Source organism: Hippocampus bargibanti, linkage group LG05 (assembly GCF_051943395.1).
Source record: "Hippocampus bargibanti isolate YZ-2025 linkage group LG05, ASM5194339v1, whole genome shotgun sequence".
NCBI classification, from domain to species: Eukaryota; Metazoa; Chordata; class Actinopteri; order Syngnathiformes; family Syngnathidae; genus Hippocampus; species Hippocampus bargibanti.
In genome coordinates, this window is record NC_142738.1 from 2495388 (window position 1) to 2505835 (window position 10448).

The following is a 10448-nucleotide window of genomic DNA, read 5'->3' on the forward strand; positions in this document are numbered from 1 at the left end:
TCAAAACTCTGAAGGTCACTTTACAGTCATGGGATAAGTTTTTTTTTTCTGCGGGTGAGCAGTGGCGGCCACGCGCGCCAGCGTTCATTCAACCCGGAATAACTCAAATAGATAGAAAGCTAGCTAGCTAGCTAATAGCTATCTAATAGATAGATAGCTAATAGATATCTAGCTAGAGAGCCAGATAGCGAACAGAGAGCTAATAGACGGCAAATGAATAGCTAGCTAGGTAGCCAGCTAGGTAGCCAGCTAGATTGTAAATAGACAGCAAATAGATAGCTAGCTAGGTTTTTACAGTTACAGGATAGTTTTTTTGCTGTGGGTAAGCAAGTGGCAGCCATACGCGCCAGCGTTCACTCAACCCCAAAGTAACTCAAAGAGATAGAAAGCTAGCTAGCGAGCTAATAGATAGCTAATAGCTAGCTAGCTAATATGTTTCCTGACTCAAATTGCTAGCAAGCTAGCTAATAGATAGATAGCTAGCTATCTAGATCGCTAATAGATAGCTAGATAGCTATCTAGATAGCTAATAGATTGCTAGCTAGCCAGAATGTTAGAACGACCAAATAATAATAATCATAATAATAATAATAATAATAATAATAATAATAATAATAATAATAATAATAATAATAATAATAATAATAATACATTTCATTTATAATCGCCTTTGAAGACTCTCAAGGACACTTTAGTCACGTAATTTTTTTGTATGGGTGAGCAGCAGCAGCCATTCATGCCAGCTTTCACTCTACTCGGAAGTACATACATATACATACCTTTGATGATATGCGAGTGAAGTTGCCGTGCTTTCTCTGCGATAATTTTACCTAATTCCTTATCAATTATGTTCTGTTTAGCTGGGTTGATAGCTTTTTACATTTTTCTATTTCTTCCTTTCCTTTCCTCATACTCACTTTGCTGCTTTGAAATGTAAATTGGTCCTGTGCGAGACTAATAAAGGCTAATCCAACACAATGACTGAAATAGAGATCTTATTGTGAGGTGCGGCCAAATTACTAGCTATCTGTTGGCTAGCTAGCTAGCTTTCGATCTATTTGTGTTACTTCCGGGTTGAGTGAACGCTAGCGTGTGTGGCTGCCACTGCTCACCCACAGAAAAACTTGCTACTGTAAAGTGACCTTGAGGGTTTTGAAAGGCGCTTAGAAATCACATGTATTATTACTAATGTTCGGTTTTGTGCACTGACAGCACATTCATGCCTTAAAATAAATGTAAAATGTAATGTAAAAAAAAATAACTCAAGCCGGTGGTGCAAATGTCGTTTTTCGCATTTTGAACACAATGGGAGGTGATCGATGAAGTCACCATGGCAAGTCGACCTTTCAGATGGATCGCCGAGGTGCTTGGAGATACCCGCTGAGTCTTTCTTTGATATTTGTAAAACCGGAAGAAAAACAAGATCAATTTTCTGGTAATAACACCAAAGTCCTTTGGCCAAAAAAAAATGGGGTACAAAAATTGAGGTGAATCAGAAAGCCTTTAACTCATTCACTGCCATTCACAAATTTAAGCGCCGTTCCCGAATTTGTTTGGGTTATGTTTGTTCATGCGTGGGTGCCGATAAAGCGCTGGCCGTGGCCTCTGGCAATGTTTTTCCTGTCCACAAGGGGGCAGCATTGCCCTTTTTCCATGTTAGCGCTTTGTTCCATCTTTAACATATATGCTGCTGTGTTACTTACGGGTAGAGTGAACGCTGGCGCGAATGGCTGCCGCTGCTCACCCGCACACAAAGAAAAAGTTCTTATCCTGTGACTGTAAAGTGTCCTTGAGAGTTTTGAAAGGCGCTTAGAAATAAAACGTATTATTATTATTATTATTATTATTATTATTATCAACAGGGACCAGAACCACCCATGATATGTGAAAATCCATGAAGCGTGGGCGCACCCCCAACCCCCTACCACCCCTGACTAAACCCAGCCATGTATTAAACCTCTGAGTCATTTATCATTTTGTTTCCTGAATGTTTTTTTTTTTATCTCTGCAAAAAAAATCAGCGAAGCACTGAAACAGCGATAAGTGAACCGTGAAGTAGCGGGGGATTACTGTACTCGTCCAATAATAACTCAAACTTGATAACAAGCTACCAAAAAACAGATGAGACACAAGGGGTCATGACACAATGGAGTCAGAGGTTGAACATGGGGCGGGAGAAAATGAAGGGGGGGGAGGGGGTTCGCTGACCCTCCAAAATAATGTACATTGGAAGAATTTCATTCCACAGCTGAGCCCTGTTGCTATTCTCACAAACAGTAGAAAATGGAGGCCGGATGGAGGTTTTTTTTTGCTCCTAAAGGCACGAAAGGAGTCGGGTATTCCGCCAAATTAAAACATCAAAGTTTGTTGACGTACAAAAGAAGTCCGCGAATATATTTTGTGTGTAAATGATATCAGCGTTTGACAGCTGGTGATTGGTCCACTTGCTGCATGTCAAATCCGCTTTGCATCCAGACGCTCATGAATGCATTGAAGGACTTTGAAATCGGGTCTATTCTTGACAGTAGTAAGGTGGGGAATTAGTGCTGGGCGGGGGGGGAGGGATCTGATTCAAACATAAACTCATTAGGTGTTGTTTATTTTATGTATTTTTTAATATATTTTTTCTAATAGAAAACACTTACATGTATTACATGAACTGGATTATAACTCATTCACTGCCATTCACGAATTTATTTTTAATTGAAAATATGACGAAGAGCGCCATTCCCGAAATTGTTCGGGTTTTGTTTTTTGAGGCTTGGGTGCCGATAAAGCGCTGGCCATGGCCTCTGGTGATGTGTTTTCTTGTCCACAAGGCGATAGCATTCCCCTTTTTTCTATGTTAGTGCTTTTTCCGAGCTGTTGTTAAAGCGCTATATGCACCAATAGGGATGTATTGCATTGTATTTTGGACAGGTGCCCCCATTTCAAGTTCAGATAACTCCAGACCCATATAATTTAGGAAATAATTTTTTTTTCTGATGAAACTAGAGAGTATAAGGTTTCTAACAGCTGTATTGAATGTTTACGTAGCAGACATTTTAAGTCTCACGATTTGATCGGGAGACTCCCGATCCTGACCATAATACTCACAATGATTTGTAAGGTGAAACAAAAGAAAATGAACAAAAAAACGTATTTGGCTTATACTTTTGTAACTCACATTATTTTAACACGCACCACAGAGTCGTGAGTACGAACATCTCCCGATTTATGACTTTTGACACTTAACAAGTACGATGTAGTCCTAAAACTCAATATTTTTTGATTCCTGGAATTTGAGTGACAATGACAAAAACCCTGGCACTGGAGTCGACACATTTTTGCACATGTCTAGCAGCGAATTGTTACAGTTTGCAAGGTGGTGATGATGGTTGTGGATCCCCCCAAAAAAAGCAGACAGGAGGGAGCAGCAGGATGTATTTGACAAATTGTATTATAATAGTCAGCAGGAACAAAATCTAAAACATCAAAGTCATCTGAACAGAAAGGTTCAAAGAAAACCATGAGTAAAAACCTGCCAAAATGAAACAAACCTGACAGGGTGAAGCAAACACATATGCAGCAATACAATCACCTGACACCGAATGTTCGTGCTGGGATTCCTTTTAACTGCCACTGATGACCGGAAACAAATTCCTTGTGTGTTCTACATACTTGACAATAAAGATGATTCTGATTCTGATTCTGACCAACACTTGTGCTGGTGCCGGCGGGGCCGACAGCGCCAGCTGTTGGTACCAACCAGATCATGACATGAATGAGTTTAATGGATACCAATACACAAATCAAAGCTCTGAAGACTTCCTAAATCAGAATGTATTGTATTGTATTGTGAGTCACGATAACCCGGATACGAAAACCAATTCATAAGAAAGACCATATCACATTTACCTCAAAGAACTCGAATCGTGAAAAAAAAGAGACTGAGTAGATACACCGGTTTCCATAGCAATGACTTGCACGGTCACATGGTTACCTAGGAACTAATCCCGTGACGTTTCACAATGTGTTAGTGAAAAGGGAAAAGCTCTGTCTTAAGGCCTACAAATGCCACAGGTTGTCTTTTAATTTCCCAACACTTGAACTACGATCTGTGTTAATATGATATCATTCTATTTTGCTCTCGGAGAGAGCGTTGACTCACAAGCAGAATGAAATGTCAACGTGAAACTCGGTACAAACTGTTCTTTATGCACTTCAAAAGGGTTGGTGATGTAGTAGCTGGATGTGAGAACAACTTGAACGAGACTGCCATATACCGGTCGATTAAGGGTATTGCATGTTATTCTTAATCTGAATCATGCTGAGTCGAATGCCAAAGAGTCTAAAATGAGTTTTGAGACGGGTTTTAAAGATGGGCAGCTTGCCGAATGTCCAGTAGCAGGTTATTCCGTCAGCAGCAGAAGAAGCTTGATCCCCTCTGAGCCTCCGTTTAGTTTTTGGAACATCTAAGAGACCAAATAGTAACATTTCATTCTTCCTTTCATTGAAGTTCCAGACGTTTCGTGCCCTTCAGCCTTTGGTTTCCTCCGGGCATGTTATTATATCTTTAGAAGGAATTCTACAGATAATTAGATTAACAAAGATGTGAGTCTCCGTGGAGACCATCAAAAATTGCCATAGACAACTAATATCTCAAGTCATCAAGGCGGGGTATTGGGTAAAGTTTTCAAATAGCAATAATCGCGCCTCGGGTGAGCCTCATAGGCTACGATACTGCCACTGCGCAAAGATGACAACACAGTGATTTTGAACCTGTACTGACCCACCGGCATACATCCCACAATGACGGTCTTCAAGAAAGCAATAGGTTGTGTATGCATTCTAAGATTAAAACCACGTTGATGCATGACGCCGCAAAGGATTATGGGACGGGTTATTGTTAAACCGACATATTGGACGAATGTAAAAAATGTAATCCACACGGAATGATGACACAACGTCACCAAGTTTAAATGGAGCCATGTATTACGATTCAAACGGATGATCAAACGGCATCAAAATGCTCAAAAATAAACGCCCCCAGTCGGAATAAAAGGGACGAATCGGAATGTGACTTCATTCAGCTTCACAATTCGAAAGGTCTCGGTTTGCTGGAAACTTTTCAGTCACACTAGAAAAGCTATGTCCGATCTGTGCATGCTCCGTGGTGACGTTTTCGGAGACGTACTCGTAAGTGGCAGTGCTTGTTTGGGAATGGAGAACTTCTTTAAAGTAAGTTTTGTAAAATACACATAATAATAATAATAACGGTACATTTCATTTATAAGCACATTTTCAAACTTTAAATGTCATTTCACAGTCACGGGATAAGTTTGAGTGTGGGTTAGCAGCGCCAGCCACACGAGACAGTGTTCTCTCAACTCAGAAATAACAAGACAGAAAGCTAGCTAGCTAATAAGTAGCCAGCCACACAGATAGCTGAATATGAATGTATGTAATTCACATATCGGGCCCGAATTAACTACAGTATATTTTTCCTTGGAGTTCTTTTCACAGTACAGTTAGCCTCCGTAAAGGCTGTCAAAAATTGCCATAGCCGACTATGTTTCAAGTCGTCAAGGCGGGGTATTGGGTAAAGTTTTCAACTAGCAATAATCGCGCCTCGGATAAACCTCATAGGCTACGATACTGCCACTGCGCAAAGATGACAACACAGAGGTTTTGAACCTGTACTGACCCACCGGCATACATCCCACAATGACGGTCTTCAACAAAGCATGTGCATTCTAAGATCAAAACCACGTTGATGCATGACGCCGCAAAGGATTATGGGACGGGTTATTGTTAAACCGACATATTGGACGAATGTAAAAAATGTAATCCACACGGAATGATGACACAACGTCACCAAGTTTAAATGGAGCCATGTATTACGATTCAAACGGATGATCAAACGGCATCAAAATGCTCAAAAATAAACGCCCCCAGTCGGAATAAAAGGGACGAATCGGAATGTGACTTCATTCAGCTTCACAATTCGAAAGGTCTCGGTTTGCTGGAAACTTTTCAGTCACACTAGAAAAGCTATGTCCGATCTGTGCATGCTCCGTGGTGACGTTTTCGGAGACGTACTCGTAAGTGGCAGTGCTTGTTTGGGAATGGAGAACTTCTTTAAAGTAAGTTTTGTAAAATACACATAATAATAATAATAATAATAACGGTACATTTCATTTATAAGCACATTTTCAAACTTTAAATGTCATTTCACAGTCACGGGATAAGTTTTAGTGTGGGTTAGCAGCGCCAGCCACACGAGACAGCGTTCTCTCAACTCAGAAATAACAAGACAGAAAGCTAGCTCGCTAGTAAGTAGCCAGCCACACAGATAGCTGAATATGAATTGATGTAATTCACATATCAGGCAGGAATTAACTACAGTATATTTTTCCTTGGAGTTCTTTTCACAGTACAGATAGCCTCCGTAAAGGCTGTCAAAAATTGCCATAGGCGACTATATTTCAAGTCATCAAGGCGGGGTATTGGGTAAAGTTTTCAACTAGCAATAATCGCGCCTCGGATAAACCTCATAGGCTACGATACTGCCACTGCGCAAAGATGACAACACAGAGGTTTTGAACCTGTACTGACCCACCGGCATACATCCCACAATGACGGTCTTCAACAAAGCATGTGCATTCTAAGATCAAAACCACTGGAAATGGGGGGGGGGGCGATTTCCCCCACCCGCTCTATTCAGCGGCCTCAAGCTTTCTGATTCAGATTCTGAAAACCCTTTCTCAAGGAATCATATATGACAAAGAACGTGCTGGAGTCGAAGAACGGGCCTAAAAAGCCACAACTGACTGCTGGAATCCTGAACCACAACCTCCTACGCCAGTTACATGCCACTTTATTAAAAATGTCAAAGTGGGGACCTGGATGCTGGATTGTTTGGAGTTCAATGAAAGACACATTTCTGAGAATTTAGCAGAGGAGCTGGGGAGGTACTGCAGGACTCATGCACTGTTTTGGAGCCGTTTGAGCAGGTCACTGGAGATCAGTGTAGACAGGTACGGTGGACAAATGTTATCACATTATGCTGTTATTATTATTCAATTATTATATTTTTTACTAGTTGGTATGATAGCATTATGATTATGAAAAGCAAATGAGTGACAGCTGATCATCAAACCAGAGGAACCACAGGGAAAGCTGAGGTTAGTGAATGCTCTCTGTGCACATATACATATATAGCCATATAAATAACAATATTTGATATAGTGTATTTTTTTACACAAGTAATTTGTTTTTACGTGATTTTTGGTAGTTAATTAATTTAAGCAACAAAAAAACTGAAGAGCCATTTGGGAGGCAAAAGAGCAGGATCTTTTTAGTGAGCCAATCTCTGAAAGGAGCCGGAATTCCGTTCACTACTAGCCACATAGATAGCTGCATATGAATGAATCTAACTCACATATCGGGCAGAAATTAACTATATTCAGTGTTTGAAATAACGTCTGGCCGGATGCCCGAGGCTTGTAATTTTTACGCCGGGCGTACAACTTCCAGACGTCTCTGCCCAGGTGGCCGACAACTTGGGTGCATTTGTGGTAGGTATATCAATTACTTAATTTTAAAGTGTTGTACTGTTATATATTCTGATTATCAATCCTTAATGGTTAGTAACAATGTTATTTTTTGCGATTAATCTTAATTTTCAAGTTGTGAAAAATCGGGCAGGCAACTTTATGGTCGGGCAGGGAACTTTTCAGAGGTGTATGCCCTGTCCAATCATTTTACTGAGTTTCAGACACTGCTATATTATACATTTGTTTACCGTTGTTTTCACATGAAGATAGCCTCCGTAGAGACCGTCAAAAATTGCCATAGCCGACTATGTTTCAAGTCGTCAAGGCGGGGTATTGGGTAAAGTTTTCAACTAGCAATAATCGCGCCTCGGATAAACCTCATAGGCTACGATACTGCCACTGCGCAAAGCTGACGACACTTTGGTTTCGAACCAGAACTGACCCACCGTCATACATCCCACAATGACGGTCTTGAAGAAAGCAATCGGTTGTATATGTATTCGAAAATGAAACCACATTGATGAATGACGCCGCAAAGCATTACGGGACTGGTTATTGTTAAACAGAGCTAAACGCGAGTCATGTTGCAAACGAATGTAAAATCTTTAAGACACACGGAATGATGACACAACGTCATCAAGTTTAAATGGAGCCATGTATTACGATTCAAACGGATGATCAAACGGATTAAAAATGCTCAAGAATAAACACCCCAGTCGGAATGAAAGGGCAGAATCGGAATGTGACTTAATTCTTCATTTTTCACAATTCGAAAGGTCTCCTTGTAAACAGTTCAGTGACACTCGAAAAGCTGTATCCGATCTGCGCATGCTCCGTTTGACGTAATGTTTGGTGACGTTTTCGTATACGTACAAGGAAGTGGCCGTGTCCTAATCAGAGTTTGTTTGGTATTGAAGAACTACCGTAATTTCCGGACTACAGAGCGCACCTCATTATAAGACTCACCCAGTACATTTTTAAAGGACAAACCATTTTGTACATACAGAAACCACGCCCGACTATAAGCCTCATGTTTAGAAGAAAAGAAAGACGTACACATCAAAAGTTTTAACAATATATACAGTCTTAACTTTTCTTTTAAAACAGTGCCTGTTACGCGGCAGCAACACAACATGCATTACGGTTAGTAACACAACCCGAACAGACGTATTTTGCGTGGTGACGTCTGATGTCCTAACCAGTTTGTTTTGGATTGGAACAAGTTCGAAGCACAAAACTTGAGAATGTAAAATACATATAATAATACATTTAATTCATAAGCACTTTTCAAAGCTGTCGGGGTCAGTCGCGCGATAAGTTTTTCTGTGGGCGAGCAGTAGCAACCACACTCACCCCGGAAGTCGGAGTCGAATAGAAAAGTAGATAGCGATAAAGGGTTTCTGATTCTGATTGCGAATAGATAGCTAGCTAGAAGCCCAACTAGATAGCAAGCTATAGATAGCACATTGGTAAATTAAATTCAGACACTCGCCAACATTAGCTGTTTTGGGTTCATTAATTTCACAATAAAAGTAGTCTCCGTAGAGACCGTCAAAAATTGCCATAGCCGACTATATTTCAAGTCGTCAAGGCGGGGTATTGGGTAAAGTTTTCAACTAGCAATAATCGCGCCTCGGATAAACCTCATAGGCTACGATACTGCCACTGCGCAAAGCTGACGACACTTTGGTTTCGAACCAGAACTGACCCACCGTCATACATCCCACAATGAGGGTCTTCAAGAAAGCAAACGGTTGTGAAGGCATTCTAAGATGAAAACCACCTTGATCTATTTTTTTCACGTAAAACAGCAGTTATGTTTCACGTCTCCAATATACTTCTGAAAAAAGTGATGGTTTGTGATTACGTTGAGGCCGCAAAGCATTATGGGGCTGGCTATTGCTACACCGACCGACACGTTTGTTTTGCAATGGAAACATTCAGCGAATGTAAAATATTTAATACATACGGAATGATGACACAACGTCACAGAGTTTACATGGAGCCACGATTTAAAATTCTAATGGATGAATAAACAAGCTCAAAAATAAACAACCCCGTCGGAATAAAAGGGTTTCGACTTCTCCTTGTAAACAGTTCAGTCACACTTGAAAAGCTGTATCCGAACTGCTCATGCTCCGTTTTGACGTAAATACGTGGTGACGTTTTCGAATACGTACGAGGAAGTGTCCTAACCAGAGTCTGTTTGGGATTGGAGAAACACTCCGAAGTACGTTTTACGAAGAAGAAGAAGAATATAATAAATTTATATGCACCATTCAAAACTCTCAAGATCACTTTACAGTCACAGGATAAGTTTTTCTGTAGGGGGAAGCAGCGGCAGGCAGACACGCCAGCGTTCACTGAAACCGGAAGTAACTCATATACAGTAGATAGAAAACTACTGGCTAGCTCGATAGCTAGAGCAGACATCTTTAATAAAGCTTTGCATATAAAAGCGTAAAGAGCACATTAAGTAGAGATACCATGTTTGCAATGATAAAATTGAATTTCACAATAAAAGTAGTCTCCGTAGAGACCGTCAAAAATTGCCATAGCCGACTATATTTCAAGTCGTCAAGGCGGGGTATTGGGTAAAGTTTTCAACTAGCAATAATCGCGCCTCGGATAAACCTCATAGGCTACGATACTGCCACTGCGCAAAGCTGACATCTTATCGCGAGCCTCAGGACAGTCATTACCCAGCGTACGACTCATAATGATGGTTTTCTAGCATTGCTGAACGGGCGCTGTGACATTTTTATCGACTAAGTTATAATTTGATAGTTATATAATCACGTGTTGGTTTTAAAATATATTTAAGAAAACGACTTTGTAAAAAAAAAAAATGCTCAGTGACGCAATGCATTCTGGGATGTCTCATTCTTATTTGGTTTGTTCGTCCACGTC

The 10448-nt window shown here is 40.5% G+C and overlaps 6 non-coding genes across 6 annotated transcripts; all 6 read right to left on the reverse strand.

The window, feature by feature from the left end:
- Positions 1–4598: 4598 nt before the first annotated feature.
- LOC148897497 (U4 spliceosomal RNA) lies at positions 4599–4740 on the reverse strand. Its single transcript, XR_016115130.1, has one exon. It is a non-coding gene; the product is annotated as a U4 spliceosomal RNA (small nuclear RNA).
- Positions 4741–5514: 774 nt separating this feature from the next.
- On the reverse strand, positions 5515–5655 carry LOC148897498 (U4 spliceosomal RNA). The gene has a single exon (XR_016115124.1). It is a non-coding gene; the product is annotated as a U4 spliceosomal RNA (small nuclear RNA).
- Positions 5656–6425: 770 nt separating this feature from the next.
- Positions 6426–6566, reverse strand: LOC148897499 (U4 spliceosomal RNA). The gene has a single exon (XR_016115128.1). It is a non-coding gene; the product is annotated as a U4 spliceosomal RNA (small nuclear RNA).
- Positions 6567–7808: 1242 nt separating this feature from the next.
- LOC148897500 (U4 spliceosomal RNA) lies at positions 7809–7949 on the reverse strand. Its single transcript, XR_016115127.1, has one exon. It is a non-coding gene; the product is annotated as a U4 spliceosomal RNA (small nuclear RNA).
- Positions 7950–9074: 1125 nt separating this feature from the next.
- Positions 9075–9215, reverse strand: LOC148897501 (U4 spliceosomal RNA). Its single transcript, XR_016115125.1, has one exon. It is a non-coding gene; the product is annotated as a U4 spliceosomal RNA (small nuclear RNA).
- An 850-nt stretch (positions 9216–10065) lies between these two features.
- LOC148897502 (U4 spliceosomal RNA) lies at positions 10066–10206 on the reverse strand. The gene has a single exon (XR_016115126.1). It is a non-coding gene; the product is annotated as a U4 spliceosomal RNA (small nuclear RNA).
- Between the last annotated feature and the right edge of the window lie 242 nt (positions 10207–10448).